At 40.5% G+C, this 25113-nt stretch overlaps 1 long non-coding RNA gene across 1 annotated transcript in view; it reads right to left on the bottom strand.

The window, feature by feature from the left end:
- Window positions 1-24761, bottom strand: part of LOC311521361 — a 45300-nt gene extending 20539 nt beyond the window's left edge. The window contains exon 1 of the long non-coding RNA XR_014711866.1: window positions 24636-24761. This is a non-coding gene — a long non-coding RNA (uncharacterized lncRNA). The remainder of the gene's footprint in view (window positions 1-24635) is intronic.
- Window positions 24762-25113: the final 352 nt, after the last annotated feature.

Below are 25113 nucleotides of genomic sequence, written 5' to 3'. Positions count from 1 at the left end.
TTTTTGTTTTAAATTGACCAATTTTGAAAACAAAATGCCATTTTGAAATGAAAAGTTCATCGGAAACATTTTTGAAAAAATGTTTTCATTTTTTCAGCCAAAACTATTCATCAAATTCAACCTTAGACTGCAAATAGTTTCACTGCCCCCCAAATGCATTTTTTTTGCAAAATTACTATTTGTTGAAATTTTTTTGGCCAGTCTTATGTGTGATTAGTAGGATCTGCTAAGGGTTTACCTAAACCTATTGAAACCCTGTCTCCTTTGTGACATCCCAAAACAGTGTGACCAGAGACCCAAAAGATACAGGGGCTTCTGCTGGGACTGGTACATGGGTGACTGTAAATGTCCTATTGAATACATATAGCAAAACCTTCCAAAAGAAGCATAAACCCTGTTTATGAAAAATTGATTTTAAATTTGCATGACTAAATGGAGTAATTGCATCACCGTTATTGCTGTAGCCCTCATCCTTTTATATCTTCCGTGTGATTTGTCACCATCAGTTGTATAACATCTAAAATAAGCCCTTTGAGGCAGGGATATGAAGGTGTAATTCTGTCTTGTGTGAAGCACCAAGCATATTTTTGGATGCTATAAAATAATAAAAATGATAGCAGAGGGTCTCTTTGAAATTCTGCTGCTCTCTCCAAACTCTAGGTTTAATATAGATATAGATATATATCTTTCCATTACCATGATAACAGGTGTGCTGGGCATTGCTTAAGCCTTGCTACATAGGTGCTACATATGGAGATGTCTGCCTATTGAGAAGCCTCATGTGGGTGTGTCTGCAGCCTCTAAAAGGGTTTCACAGCAGCCCTGCATAGCCCAGTATGGAGGGCCACATTTATGGTAGGTCAGGTAGGGGCATTGAGTACTGGCTTTTAAGGCCCAAATACTGTTGTGGGGGGGTTGCACTTCCTGTTCTAATCTATAGGCTGGGACAGTGGCTGTCTGGAAATTGCACAGCAGACCCACACCCAGGATTTCACCTCTACAACCATCCTACACTCCACCTACATACAGCTGGATTACTATGGTTCTATGCATGTGGGGTGAATCTTCTCTCTGTGATACTCCTGCCTGTGGCTGATCTTGGAACATTCGAACATGGAACATGGGTTTGTTCCACAGTATGAATAGAGAAGCTGCACAAGTTACGGTAGACTCTGTTTGCCCTGAGGGGTTGGTGAGATGGAGAATTCAGAAGAGACTTGATCCTGTCTCCCATATATATATATGCATGTGTTCTCTCCTGGTTCCATCCACCTTGCAGAGCTGGAAATTAGAGGGGTTTCTACAGGGTTGGAGGAAAGCGGGTGCATCTCATAAAAACAACAATGCCCTTTGCCTTAATACCATACGCATCAGCCAGGATCTGTAGGCACAGGAAGTCTACTGCTTGTGGGAGGGAGTGGAACATGGGGACTTCACATTTCAGCATATACTCCAATCATTCAGAGGCAGATTGTTCTTGTGCAAAATTAAATGGTAAATCTAGATGCAAACTTTCCCCCTCCACCAGCGTACTATGAGGTGCTTGTGCTTATACTAATTCATTTGTGTCAAGTAATATATTACTTAACCTGATTCGAAGACAGGTGGGTGAGGATTCCTAATAACTAACAAAATGCCATTTCTTTAAAAATGTCATCTTTATTAAACTGAAGGTGGCATCTGCAGACCCTGATCCATCTGCAGAGGCAAATGTCTTTAGTTATTACTGGAATATGACCAGAGAAGAGAGAGAGGTTGAGGGAACAATGAGTGACAAATGCTGAATGTTCAGTGAAAGAATAAGCAGCGTCTTGGCAAAAGTCATTTATTTATCCAGCCAACAGGAGTGAGATAAGGGGAATCAAATCCTCTTGATGTAGGCACATAATGCATAAATGGGCCCAGGCCTCTATTCCTTGCACACAGCGCAACTAAAACTCCTATTGATCTCTATGAGAGGTTGGGGCATGCTTAGAATGTATGATTAGCCTATAGAAGGGAAGCGCTTGCTAGCGGGGCTGCCCTGTCATATAGTGTCTCACACCCCCTTTTTCATTTCTCCACTCCTAGCACAGTAATAGAGTAATTCAGAGTCAGGCCCATAAGATCCAACCATGAAGTGCAAAGTTATGGAGACTGTTACTTGTTTGCCAAGTGATTTTCAGGGCCTCATGTTATTTTCCTGCTGGAAGGGAAATTAGTGACAGAGTCCACGTAATTTTTACCATTATTTGTCTATTTACATTCATCCTTATTCTAGGAACAGAGATGGTTGCAAACTGCATATAGGCCAGTCCGTCTTGTAGAAACCTCAGCAAAGACACTGCTTTCCTTCAATCAAGAAGCAGCTGTCTTAGGTCTCTGTCTCTTTTGGGCCCTGTCTACACTTGGAAAAAAAGGTGTGTTTTTACACTGAAAGCCAACACGCTGTAAAATCCTAGTGTAGACAGCAAAGTTGCCATTTTACCTCCACTTTGCTAGGGTTCCCAGGGAGGTTCACCTCAACTATCTAAATTCAAGTAAAATTACAACTTTCCCAGTCAACAATAGGGTTTTACAATATGTTACCTATCATGATATAAAAACAAACCTTTTACCCTGTGTCACCATACACCTGGAATCCTACTGCTTAACACACATTCTTTTTGCCTTCTTCAACCCCTGTGTTTTACAACCTGGAAACAACCCTAACATAAAACCTGCTCATCTGGGATCATGTAATGTTCCAAAGTAGCCAGATGATTTATTTGTCTTTTGTGAAGCTTCTCTGCAACACACATGGACTTAAGCATGGTTTAATTGCCCCTCAAGGGATTTCTTTAACCACACACTCTCCTTAACAAAATTCTGAGTGTGGCTACTGCATGATTACTTTAACTTTTTCTATGGAAATGTTTCATCCCGAGGACTTGTACATCATTGACTCATAACCTGTGTGACCTGTTGTCATGACAATATAATATCAGTGACGATATTAATGAAACTCCATAGGTGAAGTTGAATTTAACCATAACCCATACTAGGCTGCAGAGGTGATGTGTGTGTGTGAAGGGGGCATGCGGGGTCACGTGCCCCTCCCTCCCCCTGATTTGCTGCTTGGCTTATATTGAGCATGCTCACACTCTGCCTCCCGCTCCCCCATCCGCAGGCATGGACAGTCTGTAGAATTATACTGGGATGTGCTCCATTCCCTGCTAATGGTCAGTTCAGATCCTAACTTAACTACACAGAGAAATCTTGAATTCATTTGGATACCTTCACTGATTTCAAAGGAGTTGAACCCTTCATTGATTAAACTGTAATGAACCAGCAATTACTCTGCATATACACAATTCTTAGGTCTCAGGTTGTTGGTTTTTTTAATAGCAAAAAATACCAAAATAGATCACAGGCTAAGTACTTGCCAAGATCTGCATCTGAAAATCAGCCCATATTAAAATACTAAATATATGAAATTACCATTGTAATTATTTCAAAGTATTTTCCTGCTTTCAGACTAAATAAACAAACCCAGCTCATCTTTTTTGTTATTGGAAAGGGGGATGAAATGCTCTCAGAGGATGAAGATTTCTATGGCAACTGCCAGCCTGAAAGGAACATTTTGCAGCATTATGAACCTTCTGAAAATACATTACTTTCAAACCACGTTGTATTTAATTAGTTGGCCATGCCACATTTTCCTCTATCACTTTTTCCTTTAAAAGAGGATATTGAGGTTGTAAAAGAGCAGAACATGTATAGTCATCAGATTAAATTGCAGAACACTGAAAAGGTCAAAATCATTGCAGTATAGTAATATGTTTCAGAAACTGTCGCCAAAATGGAATGGCCGTATTTGAATGCTTACTCATGCAGACATTTCAACCAAAAGTTGAAAGGGAAATATGAATTACTCCTCAAGTCGGGACTTGATCATAGGACTTTACAAGTTGATTGCAAAGAGAATCAGAAATAATAACAAATGAAGTCCCTTCTCATTCTAGAGTGTTGGTGCCACCCCACAAGGCTTATCTTTTCTTTAAGATGTGGGCAGATCTCTTCCATTGACTTCATAGGAATTATGTTTGTTTACATGAACTGAAACTCTGCCTCTCTGTTTCTGTGTCCAAATTTAAGAGATCAATCTTACCCCAATCATTTACTGAAGCAATTTAGATAGCACCATATGGAATTTACTTGTATCATTTAGCTTCCCCAGTACAGACATAACTCTCAGAATCTTTCTTGTGTGGCAGTTGTACTTTGGCTGGGGAATGATCATTTACCACAATGGACAAAATCAAAGAACTATAGTTTGTGCATTTGTGAGTTAATATTTTCTCCCTGGCATTCACTTGGAACTGTCCCAGTTGTTGAAAGCTTGAGTTGTTTATTAGGCCAGCTTCCCTATTTAAATACAAGCTGTCACTTTTCATCTGCTTCTGTCTTAGCGGCTGGTTAGTCATTTGGTCACTTGATTATCGAGGAATGGAGGGGGAAAAGAAACAGATTGGTAAACAAATTGAACTGCTCAATATTTGAAGAAGATCCAAGGGTGAAAAAGACTCAAAATATTCTAAAATCTGCTGGCTTCCACAACATCAGCAGTCTAAACTATGTTAAAGGAAAACCAACTGTTAGGATATAGATACTCAGGCCTGTCTGCAAAGGCCTGTACTTTAAGAATTTAGGGGTATTCTTATCACTTGGCTAGTTCTAGAGGTATAAAAGAGAATCAAAATCACTGTCTGCTGGTGTAAGGGCCTTCTCTTACTGTGACAATTTGAGGCCTTGTTCTTAGGCTAAGGCCTTTGGCTAAGCAGCAGAGGCAGCCATAAGCTAGGAAGCGAACGGTCACATCCTCCCATTCCAAACTAGTCACATTGAAATAAGGTGCTATTGGGCTGTCAGGCACTATCAGGACAGGATTGTATTCCTATCACCTCCAGAGAAAGGGAAGTGCCTAGAAAATGTAAAAGGAAACTTAGTTTGATAGCATCCTGTCTGGCAAGAACTCACTTATTAATAGCTGGGATGTGAAATCCTCACTTCTGTATTGTTTTGTCATTATAGTTCCCACTTTGCTATTGTTTGTCTGTATAATCTCTGTCTGGTTCTGTGATTGTTTCTGTCTGCTGTATAATTAATTTTGCTGGGTGTAAACTAATTAAGGTGGTGGGATATAATTGGTTAGCTAATCATGTTACAATATGTTAGGATTGGTTAGTTAAATTTCAGTAGAATGATTGGTTAAGGTATAGCTAAGAATATAAATTAGGGGCAAACAGGAAGTAAGTTGGGATTCGAAAATAAGGAAAAAGGAACTTGTATTTAAGCTCTCTGGAAGTTTACCCCAATAAACATCGAATTGTTTGCACCTTCAGACTTTGGGTATTGTTGCTCTCTGTTCATGCGAGAAGGACCAGGGAAGTGGGAGAGTGAAGGAATAAGCTCTCTAACACCAACGTGTTTTTAAGTATAAAGGGAGATAAGATTAACTGATTTATATGTCTAGATGAAGCAGTGACTTATACTGGAGTGTTTCAAAACAAATTGATTAATTACACCTAAGGGTATGTCCACACTGCAGCTGGAAGCATGCCTCCCATCCTGGATACACAAACACGAGCTAGCTCCATGTGAGCTAGCATGTTAAAACTAGCAGTGTGGATTATACAGCCATCTACACCTAAGCTGGGGTCAGGTAGACATGTACTCAGGCAGCAGCTGACCTCTGCTGCTGCCCATACCATAACATCCACGCTTTTATTTTTAGCGTGCTAGCTCAAGGAGAACTAACATGTGTCTATCTACCCGGGATAGGAGCCACAATCCTAGCTGCAGTATAGACCTACCCTAAGACAGTTTAGCAGCTTCTTTAGTATAAAAAGGTTTGTATCTCATTGGTTGTTCATTATGTTGTGTGAATAAACAGATTATTTCAGAGCTAATGAAAGCTTTACCTTAACAACCAAAGAGGCATAGAAGGCAGGGATGGGAAAGAACTATTAGCACAGTCAATCCTTCTCTCAGCCAATGCAGGTTTGTTACCTATGGTACATTATCCAGGGTTTTATCCAGCATAATTTTAAATATCCCACACAATGGACTTCTGCCACTTTCTTTCCTAGACTATTCTATAGCCTAATAGCTGTTGAAGCCACTTATGACGAGATAACTGGCTCTGTGGATGAAGGGAAAACAGTGGACGTGTAATTCCTTGACTTTAGCAAAACTTTTGATACGGACTCGCACAGTATTCTTGCCAGCAAGTTAAAGAAGTATGGGCTGGATGAATGGACTATAAGGTGGATAGAAATCTGGCTAGATCATTGGGCTCAATGGGTAGTGATTAATGGCTCCATGTCTGGTTGGCAGCCGGTATCAAGTGGAGTTCCCCAAGGATCAGTCCTGGGGCCGGTTTTGTTCAATATCTTCATTAACGATCTAGAGGATGGTGTGGACTGCACTCTCAGCAATTTTGCAGATGACACTAAATTGGGTGGAGTGGTAGATATGCTGGAGGGTAGGGACAGGATACAGAGGGACCTAGACAAATTAGAGGATTGGGCCAAAAGAAATCTGATGAGGTTCAACAAGGACAAGTGCAGAGTCCTGCACTTAGGACAGAAGAATCCCATGCACCGCTACAGGCTAGGGACCGAATGGCTTGGCAGCAGTTCTGCAGAAAAGGACCTAGGGGTTACAGTGGATGAGAAGCTGGATGAGAGTCAACAGTGTGCCCTTGTTGCCAAGAATACTAACGGCATTTTGGGCTGTATAAGTAGGGCATTGCCAGCAGATCGAGGGACGTGATCGTTCCCCTCTATTCAACATTGGTGAGGCCTCATCTGGAGTACTGTGTCCAGTTTTGGGCCCCACACTACAAGAAGGATGTGGAAAAATTGGAAAACGTCCAGCAGAGGGCAACAAAAATGATTAGGGGACTGGAACACATGACTTATGAGGAGAGGCTGAGGGAACTGGGATTGTTTAGTCTTCAGAAGAGAAGAATGAGGGGGGATTTGATAGCTGCTTTCAACTACCTGAAAGTGGGTTCCAAAGAGGAAGGATCTAGACTGTTTTCAGTGGTAGCAGATGACAGAACAAGGAGTAATGGTCTCACGTTGCATTGGGGGAGGTTTAGGTTGGATATTAGGAAAAACTTTTTCAGTAGGAGGGTGCTGAAGCACTGGAATGCATTACCTAGGGAGGTGGTGGAATCTCCTTCCTTTGAGGTTTTTAAGGTCAGGCTTGACAAAGCCCTGGCTGGGATGATTTAGTTGGTGTTGGTCCTGCTTTGAGCAGGGGGTTGGATTAGATGACCTCCTGAGGTCCCTTCCAACCCTGATATTCTATGATTCTATGATTTTATGAAGTAAGGAAGTTTTTCCTAATATTCTGCCACAGTTCTCCCTTTCTTAAATTCATCCTGTTACTTTTAGATCCTTGTGTTCTAAATGATCTGTCTCCATCCTTGTTAACATTCTTCTGGTGTTTATAGACTGCGTTTCTCCTTTCTATGTTGTTCAGAGAAGCTAGACATAGTGAACTTTTCTTGTCTTTTCTCGTATGTCACTTCTTCTAGAACCTTGATCATTTTGCTGTTCTACTCTGAACTTTCGCTAGTTTGTCAATAAATTTCTGTTCATGTGGTTAAACTATGGTACATGGATAATGAATTTATTTGTGTGTATATACAAGAGGTGTACTAGTGACTTCCTCTGGAAACTCATAAATTCATATATTATAAGGCCAGAATGGACCATTGTGATTATCTAGTCTGACCTCCTGTATAACACAGGCCATAGATCTTCCCCAAAATAATTCCTTTTGAATTAGAGCATATCCAGAAAAACATTCTTTCTTGATTTAAAAATTGCCAGTGACAGAGAACATACCACAACTCTTGGTAAATTTTTTTAATGGTTAATTACCCACACTTTAAAAAAATTATACCTTATTTTCAGTCTCAATTTGTCTAGCATTATACCTATCTCTTCTCGACTGAGAAGCTCATTATCAAATATTTGTTCCCCACATAGGTACTTATAGACTGCAATCAAGTCACCCCTTAATCTTCTTTTTGTTAAACTAAAGAGAGAGGCTCAAGGAGCTCAATCACTATGAGGCACATTTTATAATCTTGTAATCGTTCTTGTGGCTCTTCTTTGAACCCTCTTCAATTTATCCACATCCTTCTTGAACTGTGGTCACTAGAACTGGACACAGTATTTCAGCAGTGGCTGCACCACTGTGAAGTACAGAGGTAAAGTAACCTCTCTACTGTTACTTAACATTCCCCTGTTTATGCATCCAAGGTTTGTATTAGCCCTTTTGGCCACAGTGTCACACTGGGAGTTCATATTCAACCGATTATCAATTGGGTTTGAGCGCCTGTGGTTCTTCTCTTCAGCCTCTAAGACCACTGGTGTACAGTAACCAGAGAGCCTTCTTAAAATGAAAATACTGTTTATTTTACAGTAAGAACTAAGTATTTAGAGAAAAAGCATATTAAAACAACAGTCTACATACATCTATGTTTTACCTAAAGACTTACTATACCCTGATGGTAACCTAGACAGGCCTAACTTCTTCAGACATCCCAGTTGGTGCCTATATCCCAGTCTTCTTCCCTGGAGCATCTACCCACCTATTGATAGACAGTCCCTTCTAAACTGATATAGTTCTTTTGTTTTTTTACATTCCAGGGCTTTGGCCCTTCTCATCAAAAGCAGTTTTGTAGGTTGACTGGAGCCAGAGGTAAAATTGTCAAAAGAAAACTGATCTGGTGTTGTCTCTTACAACTCTTAATGTTTGCTGAGACATGGCTTATCATGAGCCATTCTTTTTAATTCCTGCTTATTTTTCCTGACAGCCCTCTCTTAAACTAAACCACTATATTCACACTGTAAACATCCCGTCAACAAACAATATTCATAAATTATTACAGAGCAACTCCAAATCCATCACATTTTTGAAATCTAAGGATTTGGTAGGAATGGAAACTGAAGTTCTCTGACTCCAGTGGGTACTGGATAGGACCTTTCAACACCTTCAGTGTAAATTTCCCAGTGCTTGTTTCTTTCTCTATTTCCTTCATTAGCTTGAACTTTTAGGGATAGTGGTGACAGTTTATTCTATATCTTAATCTTAATCCTGGGCCTTCCCTGTTACTAGTTCTGAATCACACCAGATTATGGAAGTTGTGTTATATGGGATACTTTCTGTATGAGTCCATGAGACACTGGACTGAGTCAGATCAAACTCATTTTACATTAGAACTTAGATCACTGTGAAACTCCAACAGCTCCAGCCTTCCAAGGGGAGCAATGGGGACAAAACATGTAAATGGCATCCAGATGGAGCTTGATAAGTTTATGGAGGGGATGGTATGATGAGACTGGCTACAAGCCATTGTAGGCAATCAGCAGCTGCTAGTAGCAAATATCCGCAATGGCCGGGGAGGGGGAACTAGATGGGGAGGGCTCTGAGTTACTAAAGAAGATTATTTCCCAGGTATCTGGCTGTTGGGTCTTGCTGAAATGCTCAGGGTTCAACTGACCACCATATTTGGAAAGGAATTTCCCCCCAGATCAGTGTGGCAGAGACACTGTTTGTTTGTTTTGCCTTCCTCTGCATCACTGGGCATGGGTCATTTGCAGGTTTAAACTAGAGTAAATGGTGGATTCTGTGTAACTTGAAATATTTATATCAAGATTTGAGGATTTCAGTAAATCAGCCTGAGGTTATGGGCCTATTACAGGAGTGAGTGGGTGAGGTTCTGTGGCCTGCAATGTGCAGGAGGTCAGACAAGATAATCAGGATGGTCCCTTCTGGCCTTAAAGTCTATGAGTCTATCAACTGCTTGCAAAAGGTGACCATACTGGAGCTGATCCTCCGCAGGTGTAAATCAGCATACCTCCCTTGACTTCAACGGATTTACATCTGTTTATGACAGCTGAGGAAATGAACCACTATCTTTGAGTCCGAGACTGCAGAAGTAATTATCACTATAGGAATTGGAAAATATGTTTCCTATACATTTAAAATCTACATTGCTATTTTTCATTGCACAAAAACAGATATAAACAACTATTCTTATTTTGAAAGCAATTATAAGACAATAATTGTAGGGGGAAACATTCCAGCTGTAAATATGTAGTAGACAATGGTACATCAGACTTAGCTAAGAAAATTAATCTGTAACTTACCCAATGAAAAATTACTTCAGCAGTAGTTTAGAAACATTGCTTAGGAAAAGTTCTGTAAAGAGCAGTGACTTTGGAGTTCTGCTCATATCTGAAAATAGAGCTGGTCACAAATGGTAAGTAGATTCATTTAGTGGAACATGTTTTGTACATTTTACAAAAAAGTGAAGAAAATATTGAATTTTTCCTCATTTTTTTGTTCAATAAAAATGAAAAACAGTGAGAACCACTTTTTGGTTTTTGAAATTTTTCCCTCCTTGTTCCATTCCCCTTGTTTTCTCACTGGCAAAATGAAAAAGAAGGGCCTAAAGGGGCTTAAAAAGGAGAGTGAAAGAGGTATGGAAAATGGAAAACTGGGGGTGGGTGGAAGGGGGTTGGTTTTGAAAACTGAAAAAATAATTAGTTTTTTGGTTGCTGGCATTTTTGCTGAAAAATTAGAAAACTTAAAAAAAAAAACAACCCAAAACTTTGTCACTAAAATTTTAATTTTTTTAAAAAGGCCATTTAATAAAAAAAAATTATTTGAATTGATAAATTTTGTCCAGCTCTATATAACAGTTTTTTTTCAAATAATGGGGCTACTTCTACATTTCATTGAAGAGAGGCCTCTGGTTCTGGACACATCCTGCTTCTGGGGGAACCCATCTGCACCACTCTGTTCACTCAGGCTTGGAGCACAGTGGAGGATTTGGGCAAAAGTCAACATCAAATACAGGGTGTGCATAAATATGCTGCCATACATTGCATTCTGGGTAATGTAGTCTTCACTTTTGTTCTCCATACTGCTCATTTAGATAACGCTTGCTGTCCTCTTTATTCTTCCAACCATTTTCCACCAGCCAGAAAGGGAGACAAACAGCTGCCTCCACAGCTGATGCCAGCATCACTCTCCTGATGCCTGGCAGGTGTTACTTATGCACAAATGGCTGCATTCCATCCCTCCAGCAAACTGGGTGCCTTAGCACTGAATTGCACTTGGCATATATTGTCCCACAATTGTTCCATCATTAATCCAGTTTGTGTGGAATTGGTAAGCTCTAGTCTCTGGAGTCCAGCTGCAAGATCAGGCCACAGGTATAAGACTTAAAGCACAGAGATGGAGCTCAGAGTTCTTGCCATCAGAAACCTGATCTCATCTGGAAACGTTCTTGACCATTATGTAGTGGTTACACATAAATAAAGTTATGCAAGAAAAGAGTCTCATGTTGGTACCACTGGAATAATTTGCTCTGAACTATAACATTAAGAACTTTGAAAGAGGCTTATCTGCAACACTGGATGTTTCATAATACTGCAGAACTTAGAACTACTTTGGCTTTTGTCAGCCACTTAACAACCAGCGGGAGTGCTCACTGGCTCCAGTTTTGACTTAGGGATCTTAACTCCTTCAGCCAGCTACATACCATTAGATGAAGGACAAGTAATGTAAAAGAATAAATAAATCATGCAACATGGAATACACTTCCTTGTAGCTGTGAATCAAAATATTTTCAGTATTTTAATGTGTACTTATATATTAATAATCTTCCTTTTTACAAGGATTATGATGAAACAAATTCTATCCCTTTGGGCCTGATTTCCTAGACTTCAGAGGCTGAGCTCCAGCCCAAGCCAAAACTTCAAAGTACCGTCTACACGGATATTTTTAGAGCTCTAGTGTGAGCCTCTCGGAACTAAGTTTGTTGACTGGGGCTGGGAGGTTCACTCCCACAGGCTTCAAACTGCTGTGGGTAGGTAGACTTACCCTCTATGAACTTAATGGTCCCTTATGGGCCTTAAAATATGAGTCCATGTAATCAAGTGTTCCTCTCACTATTACCTTTATCTCCCAATGTCACCCAGTTATTGCACCATTCAGTTACTACAGGTGGGCGGATCCCTACACCTATGCGGAACCCCTTGGAAGCCAACGGGACCTGCAGGCACAGCATGTGCCAGTATGCATCTGTCAAGGTTCCTTCCCCACTCTGAACTCTAGGGTACAGATATGGGGACCTGCATGAAAACCTCCTAAGCTTACTTTTACCAGCTTGGCTTAAAACTTCCCCAAGGTACAAGCTATTTTACCCTTTGCCCTTGGACTTCCACTGCCACCACCAAATGTTTACCTGGGTTTATTTTTATTAGGAAAGCGTTGTTTGGAAACGTCTTTCCCCCCAAAATCTTCCCAACCCTTGCACCCCACTTCCTGGGGAAGGTTTGGTAAAAATCCTCACCAAATTGCACAGGTGACCACAGACCCAAACCCTTGGATCTTAAGAACAATGAAAAATCATTCAGTTACTGAAAAGAAGGATTTTAATAGAAGTAAAAAGTAAAAAAGAATCACCTCTGTAAAATCAGGATGGTAACTACCTTACAGGGTAATTAGATTCAAAATATAGAGAATCCTTCTAGGCAAAACCTTAAGTTACAAAAAGACACACAGACAGGAATATCCATTCTATTCAGCACAGCTTAATTTCTCAGCCATTTAAAGAATTCATAATCTAACACATATCTAGCTAGATTACTTACTAAATTCTAAGACTCCATTCCTGTTCTGTCCCCGGCAAAAGCATCACACAGACAGACACAGACCCTTTGTTTTTCTCCCTCCTCTCTGCTTTTGACAGTATCTTGTCTCCTCATTGGTCATTTTGGTCAGGTGCCAGTAAGGTTATCCTAGCTTCTTAACCCTTTACAGGTGAAAGGATTTTTCCTCTGGCCAGGAGAGATTTTAAAGGTGTTTACTCTTCCCTTTATATTTATGACAGTATCTAATTGCAGCATCAGAGCCTTAAACTGTGAGCCAAAACCTGCTGTAGTCAGAGGAAAGACTCATTTTGATTCATTGGGCTTTTGAGCAGGTCCTTAAGACTATAAGATTTCTGAAATGTGGAATCTCTCTTTCATGGGTTTGCACAGCACCAGACACAATGGGGCCCTAATCCTGACTGGGACCTCTATGTGCCAGTATAATACCCATAATAATAATAATTAATAATAAAAGCCCTTTGATTAAATGCAAAATGATAACAATCTCTGTTTCAATGTAATAAAGTGCAATATATTGGGTTCCATTCTCCATAACACCTATGCGAGTGTAGGGCGATTCCATTGAACTCAGTATGGTTACTTTGAGTCTTCACCAGTGTAACTGACAGCAGAATTTGGCCCAGAATTTTTCCTCATCTTATTTTGCATCCTCTGGGAAGACTGGAGGCAGCCACCCAGTTTTTAAATAAAACCCAACACAGTTATTTTTCCTTCACAGGTAGCCTCCTCACTTCCGGTGTTGATGTCATTAGGAAACAAGGACACTTCTATACAGCAAGATTTCTGTAATCACAGAAACTCGAGGCTTACAAAAGAGGAGAAAGGTAGCAAAACTATGGTAATCAGAACACATTAAAGCAGTGGCCTTTCTAATCCATTATTCCATCTGGGACTGTGGTCAGTACCAGCTGCTTCACAAGAAGGTGCAAGAAACTCTGCAGCAGGCAGTAATTGGGTAACTTTGCCTTAGGGAAAATATTCCAACTAACCCTTTGAAATGAAAGATTGTCTATGACAGTGGCTCATTCAACTGTCTTGTAATTTTTGTTTCCTTAAAAACCTTTCCACTCCACATCTATTGCTAAATTTTAGAGGTGAAGACATTTGGAATGACTTGCTCAACAAAGTGCCATTTCAATCTGGGATTTAAGACCCCCAAATGTCCATGTTTACCAGGGTTTGTTTTTTGTTTGAGTGTCTAGACTGAGAATAAAAAGTTTGCATATGTATTTTATGCCTTAATTGCCTTGAGAAATTAAGTCATGTTAGTAGTGATAGAAAGTCAATTTTCCTTTAATTAATTGTACTTTATTAGTCCCATGATGTCCTGCTATTGAATTAAACTTTACATCACAGGAAGAGTTATTATTTTTCACATTATATGCATTCCCACACCCCTCCTCCTCCTGGGAAGCCTGAGGATTTAAGTCCTGTACCTTCACCAGAGATCTTGTTAGAGAGAAATGTAATTATTTTTTGGCACATAAGTTGGACTTTTTGGGACACTCGATTACAATATATATTAAACACAAATGTTTTACTACTGATAATTTACATTTCAATTAGAAACTGCATGACTGTGCTTATTTAAAAAAAAAGCTGATTGTTAGGATATAGATATTCTGGCCTGTCTGCAAAGGCCTGTACTTTAAGTATTTAAGGGTATTCTTATCACTTGGCTAGTTCTAGAGGTATAAAAGAAAGAATCAAAATCACTGTCTGCTGGTGTAAGGGTCTTCTCTTACTGTGACAGTCTGAGGCCCTGTTTTTAGGCTAAGGCCTTTGGCTAAGCAGCAGAGGCAGCCATAAGCTAGGAAGCCAACAGTCACATCCTCACATTCCAAACTAGTCACATTGAAATAAGGTGCTATTGGGCTGTCAGGCACTATCAGGACAGGATTGTATTCCTATCACCTCCAGAGAAAGGGGAGTGCCTAGAAAATGTAAAAGGAAACTTAGTTTGATAGCATCCTGTCTGGCAAGAACTCACTTATTAATAGCTGGGATGTGAAATCCTCACTTCTGTATTGTTTTGTCATTATAGTTCCCACTTTGCTATTGTTTGTCTGTATAATATCTGTCTGATTCTGTGATTGTTTCTGTCTGCTGTATAATTAATTTTTCTGGGTGTAATCTAATTAAGGTGGTGGGATATAATTGGTTAGCTAATCATGTTACAATATGTTAGGATTGGTTAGTTAAATTTCAGTAGAATGATTGGTTAAGGTATAGCTAAGAATATTACTATATAAATTAGGGTCAAACAGGAAGTAAGTTGGGATTCGAAAATAAGGAAAAAGGAACTTGTATTTAAGCTTGCTGGAAGTTCACCCCAAACATCGAATTGTTTGCACCTTCGGACTTTGGGTATTGTTGCTCTCTGTTCATGCGAGAAGGACCAGGGAAGTGGGAGAGTGAAGGAATAAGCTCTCTAACACTGATTACACTCACAAAAAAAGCTAGTCAAGTCAAGTTAAAGGTTGACACTAATGCACAAAAGTCAGGAAATGTGTTACCAGTTTCTTGTACTAAGCTGCTGATCCAAACCCTAGCTTGATCCGATGGAGGACCTGATTTTTAAAAGTTCACCTAGGTGCATCTGCCAAACACCCTAGGTCTGATTTTCCATTGCCCTGTACCTTGTGGAGTCTTTGAAACCTGTGCAAAGTGGGTGTAAAATGCTACCAGATCAGAATGTCAGCTTTTTAGATCAAATTTGTGCTGTTGTTAGAGACTACTCAAGGCCCAGGGCAATGGATGACTATGGGTACATGTACCCCACACAAGCCTAATATGGAGATAGCTTTTTAAGTCATCTAAAGAGAAGAAGTGTGTGTGTGGAGGGGGAGGAATGAGATATGTCTGAGTCATTGTTGCTCCACAGATGCAAAATTAGCATTCATGCCCAGAGTTTCTGGGCATGCTCAATAGGTTCCCTGTAGCTGGACTAGTAGACTCTATTGAGCAAAAGCAGACAGGGCAGCTGCTTTACAAAAGGACATGTGACCAGCATGGGTTGGGAGAAGTTCAGCTATCAGAGCAGAAAGCAGTCTGTTTTCCCTTAACTTTGAAGCATTCTGCAGCAGATTGATAATACTGTTAACTTTCCCACAGGGAAACCTTGTTAGTTATAGAAGGGGAAAATTGGGAGGAAAATTAACTTTTTTCATTTTAATTGAATACCTTGAATGTTGTTCAATTTTCACCATTTTTATCACTACGGTTCACCAACTATTTTCTTATTTAAATGTGAGATGGGGAAAGAGTCCTTTATGTTTTGCTATTCTCAGTTCATTATTTTTGTGCTGTCAAGGATATTCATTTACACATTTTAATCAATAATGATTATAGAATGAGTCAGTTAATTAGTTAGCTGATTAGCTAATTGCGTGATTCCGCAGTCCAGCAAAGGAGGAAGAAGAGTCTGCACGGGTTCCAACTGGAAATTTCTGTAAGCCAGAGTAGGGAAGCTCCTGCCACCCTGCTTTTGACCCAGCAGACTGTGTCGAGCTGATGAATAAGGACTCTGAGACTCAGGTGAACTCAACCTGAGCTTTTGGAACCCTGAGTTACTTCTCCCTGTATTTCTGCAGGGACTGACCTGTTTCAATTTATTTTGTTATATATTTCTGTATAACTGTGAAGATAATGTATGTGGATCATAAAATAGCTTTGTTTTGTAGTGGAAATTAAGCTGTTTTTTTTCTTCGCTATAAAATGTTATATAGTTGGTACTTGAGAATTAAGTGCATTCATCTTGTTTTTCAGACTTGATTGTGGGCAGGGTGACCCTCTGCAATCCTTGCTCAGAATCCTCCGTGTCTGAATTCTGGGTCTCCATGTGCTTTTCTAGCAGAGTTGTGTTGAAGCATTAGAAGAGGAGTGGTAAAGTTAACTCTGGACCACCCAAAGATTACTCACACAGTCATATACATGCAAATTGTCACAGGCCCTGCACAGGTTTCCCCTTCAGAGATTGTTTTAGGTTCTCAGAAAGGGCAGCCCATCATAAACACGTAGGCATGCACAACATCTATAAAAAATTAGATATTTCTCGGTTTTCCACGCAAACTACCTAATTTGTTCATGCACATTGGGCATTTGGGGGCTGGTTCTGCTCCCACTGAAATGAATAGGCTGTTTGTGGGCCCAGCTGAAGGGTACAGAAAAGAGTGCCCACACTTTTTAGCTGTATGTGGGACCAAACACCCTGCATTCTAAATGGAATAGTAAAAGGGAAATAGTAGCTAATCAAAACACAACCAGAACTCAGACTCCCCTGATGTTTCCCAATTATTCGTTAGAAATGTTTGGAAACCACAAGTGTTAGATCTACAGGAGGTGGTTTATTGGCCACAGAAACTGAGAATAAAGGGATATTAAATGGGGAGGCTGAGAAAAGATTTATTAGCTAAGGAAAATCAGTATGAGTAAACAGTGTGTGGTAATGAGCTAGAAGGAAGGAGGGGAAGTTTACAGAATTTCCCTGAGAGGGGGCCCTGTTTTCCAATGTGAAGAGAAGAAAAAAACATGTTGAGCAGATTGTAGCAGAGAGAGTGTGAGCAATATTAAGTGATACAATGTATTATTGTGAATAATTAGCTACATTTAAAACTTTCTCCATTAACAGTTCTTCAACTAAACGGTGACTTGGAGTTGGGAGCAACAGGCCCCCAACTGCAAGAGTGTTGTGTTGTGTGCATGTTCTCGATGATTTTTATTGCAGCCTCAGCAGAGACACAGGATCCGATTTTCAAAAGAACTGGCCTCATTCTGTTCCCATTGAAATCAGTGGAAGATTTACTATTGACTTCAATGGAAGCAGAGTTAGGCTAAAGTGGGTGAGTTTAATCCCACTCAGTGTCCAGACTGCTAAAGATATGTTGTATGAGACTAAGAGGGCAACCCCCCCAAATATCTACCAAACCCTACATTCTCTATCTTATATATCATGTAATGGTCAATCAACACAGGACAGTGCTTCATTACAATCACATTATTTTGCAAACAATAAGGTCATGTCCAAAATCTTAGATTTTGTAAACTTTTGGGGGGCAGTGCCCTTCTGAAAAACACCTGGTACACCTCTAAGGGCTCATACATACAACTCTGTACCAACATCGTTTATAATAGGTGGTTTTGCAACAATGAGTTTGTTATTAGTTGTCATTAGTTTGGATAAAGAAAAGGAGTACTTGTGGCACCTTAGAGACTAACCAATTTATTTGAGCATAAGCTTTCGTGAGCTACAGCTCACTGCATCGATGAAGCGAGCTGTAGCTCACGAAAGCTTATGCTCAAATAAATTGGTTAGTCTCTAAGGTGCCACAAGTACTCCTTTTCTTTTTGCGAATACAGACTAACACGGCTGTTACTCTGAAACCTGTCAGTTTGGATAAGTATCCAAAATGTTGTATATCTATGTGAGCTCTGCTGTGTACCCCAATAACTGTGTACCCCAATAGGCCCTGGCTTTTCCTTGCTGTTGTTCCCTTCTGAGGGAAGATCTGGTGGCTTCCTTTCCCCCCAAAACCTTTGGGGTCAAATTGCAGTATGGTCCTTTTATGGGGCATCTCACCCTCCTCAGTCCTCTCCCAGTGTTTTCCCCTTCTCTTACTCATTTCCCTGAACTTCCATCTGGTTTGGACTCCTCTTCCCTGTTAATCTATCATACCCTCCCCTGATCTTTGTAATAAAAACATGCTCCATTCAATGGTATTCATGGCGATGCGCAACTAGCTAATAGCATGGCTTAGCTCACATAATTCTCAGAAAAAATGCTTGATCACACCATTTATCACCCACAAAGTCTGTCCTGTCCATGGTGCTATAACAGTAGTAGCAACTGACTCTTAAACTCCCTTTTCATGTATCAGAGTAACAGCCTTGTTAGTCTGTATTCGCAAAAAGAAAAGGAGTACTTGTGGCACCTTAGAGACTAACCAATTTATTTGAGCATAAGCTTTCGTGAGCTACAGCTCACTTCATCGGATGCATACTGTGGAAAATACAGAAGATGTTTTTATACACACAGACCATGGAAAAATGGGTGTTTATCACTACAAAAGGTTTTCTCTCCCCCCACCCCACTCTCCAGCTGGTAATAGCTTATCTAAAGTGATCACTCTCCTTACAATGTGTATGATAATCAAGGTGGGCCATTTCCAGCACAAATCCAGGGTTTAACAAGAATGTCTGAGGAACAGTGGGCGGGGGGGGAGAATGAATAAACAAGGGGAAATAGGTTGCTTTTTATAATGAATCAACCATTCCCAGTCTCTATTCAAGCCTAAATTAATTGTATCCAATTTGCAAATTAATTCTAATTCAGCAGTCTCTTGTTGGAGTGTGTTTTCGACGTTTTTTTGTTGAAGGATAGTCACTTTGAGATCAGAAATCCAGTGACCAGAGAGATTGAAGTGTTCTCTGACTGGTTTATGAATGTTATAATTCTTGACATCTGATTTGTGTCCATTTATTCTTTTACGTAGAGACTGTCCAGTTTGCCCAATGTACATGGCAGACGGGCATTGCTGGCACATGATGGCATATATCACATTGGTAGATGTGCAGGTGAACGAGCCTCTTGACAGTGTGGCTGATGTTATTAGGCCCTGTGATGGTGTTCCCTGAAAAGATATGTGGGCAGAGTTGGCAACGGGCTTTGTTGCAAGGATAGGTTACTGGGTTAGTGGTTCTGTTGTGTGGTATGTGGTTTCTGGTGAGTATTTGCTTCAGGTTGGGGGGCTGTCTGTAGGCAAGGACTGGCCTGTCTCCCAAGATTTGTGAGAGTGTTGGGTCATCCTTCAGGATAGGTTGTAGATCCTTGATAATGCATTGGAGGGGTTTTAGTTGGGGGCTGTAGGTGATGACTAGTGGCGTTCTGTTATTTTCTTTGTTAGGCCTGTGCTGTAGTAGGTGACTTCTGGGAACTCTTCTGGCTCTAGCAATCTGTTTCTTCACTTCAGCAGGTGGGTATTGTAGTTGTAAGAACACTTGATAGAGATCTTGTAGGTGTTTGTCTCTGTCTGAGGGGTTGGAGCAAATGCGGTTGTATCGTACAGCTTGGCTGTAGACAATGGATCGTGTGGTAAGGGTGAAAGCTGGAGGCATGTAGGTAGGAATAATGGTCAGTAGGTTTCCAGTGTAGGGTGGTGTTTATTTGACCATCGTTTATTAGCACTGTAGTGTCCAGGAAGTGGATCTCTTGTGTGGACTGGACCAGGCTGAGGTTGACAGTGGGATGGAAATTGTTGAAATCATGGTGGAATTCCTCAAGGGCTTCTTTTCATGTAGTCTTTCCAATACTGGGAGTTCATGATTCAGTGGTTGAAAATATTGAATTGGTTTGATTAAATCAGTTCTTGTTTTTACACTTGTATATTCTGCTTTTTAAATAATTAGGGATTTCTTTCCTGGAATATTCTTTTCTTGATCAAATGCAAAAGCGAACAATTGTCCCAAAGAATACTTAATCCCACTGACATGAGACAGAGGTGTAGTAACACAAACCTTTTCCTGGTCTATCAGTACTGGCTTCAAGCTATGCACCCCGAGCTGTTGAGTGTCTCAGTAACTTCCTTTACCTTGGGTAGCTAGGTGCAGCTGCTGCCCTGCATCATTGCCACCTGTGTTAGACATAATTTTCAGGGTTCTTGTTGGGTTTCTCCACCTTTCATAATGCCCAAGTGATATTTCAGACCAGCCTTCATCATTGATGGCATAGCTCCAACGAGCAATCTTCTACTTCAGATGTTACACCCCTCCACAACAATAAGGTACAGGTCAGACTTGGAATGGCGGGGGATCGGCCGCGATCATGAGGCATATTATAACCAAGTGGCGGATGATGTTCAATTTGGCTTAGCCAGGGGAGACTTAAAGCTGGTACTCCACACAATCCACAACCTCAATGGTCAAGAGGTAGTCATTACAAACAGCATCCTGAACTACAGCCGGGCCATCCACATAAATCGGATGATGACATCCTCTCACATTGGGTGGAAAATTATCACAGTGCCCTGCACCAACCTCCAGCTGCTGCTTGTTCAGAGCTGGACAATTTGGCAGCCACTGTGGTTTCGGACCCTGACACTTGTACCTATGCACCAACGTTGGATGAAATGAAGGGTGACATTTGCAAACTGAAAAACGGACATGCAGCTGGCACTGATGGCATCCACCGAGAGCTGCTACAATGTGCTATTGACCCTGGAGCGGAATCACTTCTGGCCATCTTTCATCTTGTATGGAGAACTGGAACCTTCCAACCTCCCGGAAGGACAGTTTTGTGATTTCACTTTATAAGGGCAAGAGACTGTGTGGTGAATGTAGCAGCCACAGGCCGATCACCTTGTTGTCTGTGCCCTGGAAAGTGTTTGCACATGTTCTGCTGGCGCATTTGGAGCACCTGCTACATTGAAAGTATCGTCCTCAACAGTCAGGCTTTACGAGGAACAGGTCCATTTTGGCCATCCACTTGTTGTCGGAGATACATCATGAGTTCAAGAAGCCTCTGTATGTAGCATATATAGATTTTTAAGGCTGCGTTTGATTCAGTTGATCAGGTCACACTATGGGTGGCCTTAAAGGGCACTTGGACTTGACTAGTGAATGGCATAATGGAACGACTGGCTGTATACGTCTAGGGAATCAGATGTTGGCACCTTTTAAATCAGTATCTGGTGTCAGACAGGGCTACACTCTTTTGTCGGGCAATCAATTTCATAATGTATCATTCCGTCAGGTCCATAGGCATTAAGATCAGTGATCTCTTTCTCTCTCAGACCTTGACTATGCTGATGACATTGTTCTTCTAGTACAGAACCCCAACAGATTTTGGGAGGCACTCCAGCACATGAAGGAGTTGTCCATGGTTGGTCTCCAAGTTTTACGGTCAAAAACAAAGCTGCAAAATCTAGGACCAATCTAGTCCATCTGCGACTCCAATCTCTTTGAATAATGAAACTGTCGAAGGAGTCTCCAGCTTTTGCTATTTGGGTTCTATGCTCACCAGTTCCTCCAACTCTCACACGGAGGTTCTCCATTGGATTGGCATCGCAGCGTCTGCCATGGGTCATATACAATGAGTATGCAATCAACATAGGGGAAGGGATAGCTCAGTGGTTTGAGTATTGGCCTGCTAAACTCAGGGTTGTGAGTTCAATCCTTGAGGGGGTCATTTAGGGCTCTGGGTAAAAATTGGGGATTGGTCCTGCTTTGAGCAGGGGGTTGGACTAGATGACCTCCTGAGGTCCCTTCCAACCCTGATATTCTATGACTCTATGATCATATCAGCACGCCAACTAAGTTCAGGATCTATTCAAGTTGTATCCTCTCCGTACTGTTGTATGGTTGTGAAACATGGACATTATGCAACTCAGCTGGAGGCTTTCCACACAAAATGCCAATGTTGTCTATTGGGCATAAAGTGGAATTACTTCATTTGTAATGCAGATGTTTATGGTCACTCTGGTCTACAGACTACTGGGGTCATTGTCCTCAGACAGCATCTTATGTTTTTCATATATGTCGCAAGAATGCCACAAGACGTTCCAGCAAATGCCATTGAAGGTGGCTTGTAACATCTGGGATAAAATTCCACCAACTGAGGGGTGGAGGCGGCCTGGAGGCCATGGGTTCATCAAGTCTGTTCCAATCTTGGACATTCGGGCCATCAAGCCTTTGCGGCTGCACCGGAGGAGACCAAATGGTGAATGATTGTTACAGGCGACTGTACAGCGTCGGAGAAAAATATATCTTTGTGAGGAGTAATCAGGATTAAAAATTCCTTTTTGGTAGGTAGTGTAGTCCTGCGAGGGAGCATAGGATTGGGACTCAGATCTGGGTTTTATCCAGACATCAGCCAAGTCATGTGTGGTGCTGGGGACTGAGTAACCGAGAGTCTAGCTGGGGCATTTGGAAGTCCTTGAGGTTATGCACAGCCGGTTGGAACCAGATACTGGAACCTGATAGAATAAACCAGATCTCTTGCAAGCACCTTAAGCTTGCAAGACCCTGATCCTCAAAGGATTTAGGCACATAACTCCCCTGGGAGTGAGATGCCTAAATACCTTTGAGGATCTGGGCCTGAGAGATCACTGAACACAGCATCCTGTAACCCCTTTGTACTGTGGTTTACCCTTCTGTAAAATGGAGATGATTTATTTCTTTTTAAGCACTTTATTTTAATGTTACTGTATAATTTATAATTCTAGGTACTCATCCTGTGCTGGCATAGCTTAAAACACAAACAATAACTGTCCCCGATGCATATAACCACCCCAATCCCCTCCCTTCTCAGTAGCTTGAGAAAAGATAAGGATAAAAAGTGCTGCATAAAAAGCTAAGTAATACTGTGTATTCCTTTTTTTCTTCTTTATTTAATAGACCTCTGATTTGTTTCTTTCACAGCTGTTTAAAACCTGTAGAGGTTTATGTTTCTCTTCACCCAAATTACCACAGTGAAAATACTCTGGTAAGCAGAGCCAAAAGCAGAAGAAAGTATGTTGAAAGGTTACATGCACAGAGAACTTATGAAAGGAAGAACGTTCTTCAAATCTGCCTGCCAAGGAATTTTCTTTTGTTAAAATTCAGTCTCATTTTGAGGGGGAAAAATCCTTTTTCCAGGGTCAGAGCTTAGATTCCCTTGGGGAACTTCTAAAATTCCAACACTAAAATGGTGGCTCAGATTTCTCAAATGACATGTCTTTCTTTTTACCAGATTAGCATTTTTTCTCATTACTGAAAGGCTCACAAAGAATGCTTAAATAGGCTTTTCTAAATTTGCACATCCAATAGAAATATGGTTAGAATGTTACAGCATCTGGTGTGCCTGATGATTATTCATATACTCCAGAAAGATGACTATCACATGTGTCCTTACTGTTGTTTTTTAAGGAGTCTTTTGCTATTACATATGGTTGAACTCTAACTGGAAATAAGGGATAAATTAGGAAAAAATATTGATTTCCCATCTGGGCAAAGTCAGTTTCTGAACTGGATGGGCACATACCATATCAGGCATGAGCACCTAATGAAACTGCAGGATTTTGGGTGGGGGGGTAGCAATCTTGATGAACTTTAACCTTTTGCAAGGTCCCAGTCTTTTTTTGCTTTGCAAAGTGTAGACAATAACGATTAAAACCTTGGTCTGACCGAAGTTGTTGGCAAAACTCCCACTGACTTCACTGGGACCAGAATTTCACCCTAACGGTCCTAAGCTCTGTTAGTATCTGTTGGTAAATATTAATCCTCTTAGTCCTTTTCTGCTTCCAAATCATATTCTAATTGCCTCATTTTCTCCTTCATTTTACTAACCACGTTACTTAAAGCCATGCAGGTTACAACAGACCTTGTATAGCCATACCTTTTAACTTTCTTTTTCCTTTTTTTACCTTTTCCCTCTGTCTCGTCTTCAAACAACTTACACACGTATTTCCAAGGATCACTTTCATTAATTGCTTTTAATGCAAATAAAATGGTTCCTTGTTCAGTAACAGCTTATTATAAAATCGTCCAGGGTTTTCCACTTGTCGGCTGAGATTTTTCTTATTTAACCTATTTCAAATTTTTCTTCTTATTATTAATCTTACTTTATTCTTTCCCCCCAAGGTACCTTACTGCCAAAGTACCGCAGTGTGCTATGCACGTAGGCTTTAAAACAGTAAAGAAAAACACTCTGTTCCTAGACTTTTCCAGAAAACATAGTTTGCAACCCCAGGTAATCTGGATCCAAATGATACTGTTATTGACAATCACGTTGGGGGTCACCAATTTTTTGTGTGTGTGAGTTAATGGTGACTCCAGATTGTTGAATAACAGGCTCAATTGGAATTATTTAATCAAAAATGATCAATCAGGGATTAGTAAATACTCTATAGATTACAGAAAAAATAAATACATTACCACCCTTTTCTTGTAAAATCAAGAGTTGGGTCTGTGTCTCTTCTTCATTGTAATTGGAAAGATGAATCAGGTTTCATTCTCCAACTAAATTCCAGCACCAGTGTCATTATATAGAGTTCTCAAACAAAGAGACCTTCTTTGCTAAAAGAAATATATGTTTTGATGTCATTTCTATACATTCTCAATTTACCTAATTTATGTGTGAAGGAATAATTTTCAGCTCAGAGGACTAACAATTCAAGATAATATCTTTCAGTGAATCTTTCTTCCCCTGTAATCATTCTTCCCTGTTGATTCCCTAATAGGAAACATCTGCTGTAGCAATTATCCCTTATCAGTTTCCCAGGTTTATATATGCTTATGTAAGCTGTGTGTGTGAAGGGGCTGCTTTCTCAGACTACCTTGAGGTTTAGACATAGAGATGCCATAGAATATTTGATACAGTCTAATGCACAGAATTTCTGAATAGGGTTATTTA

The sequence above is a fragment of the Lepidochelys olivacea genome, assembly GCF_965140295.1.
Source record: "Lepidochelys olivacea isolate rLepOli2 genome assembly, chromosome: 5".
Lineage (NCBI taxonomy): Eukaryota > Metazoa > Chordata > Testudines > Cheloniidae > Lepidochelys > Lepidochelys olivacea.
Note: the sequence above shows the minus strand (reverse complement) of the source record. Positions and strands in the feature narration are given on the sequence as shown.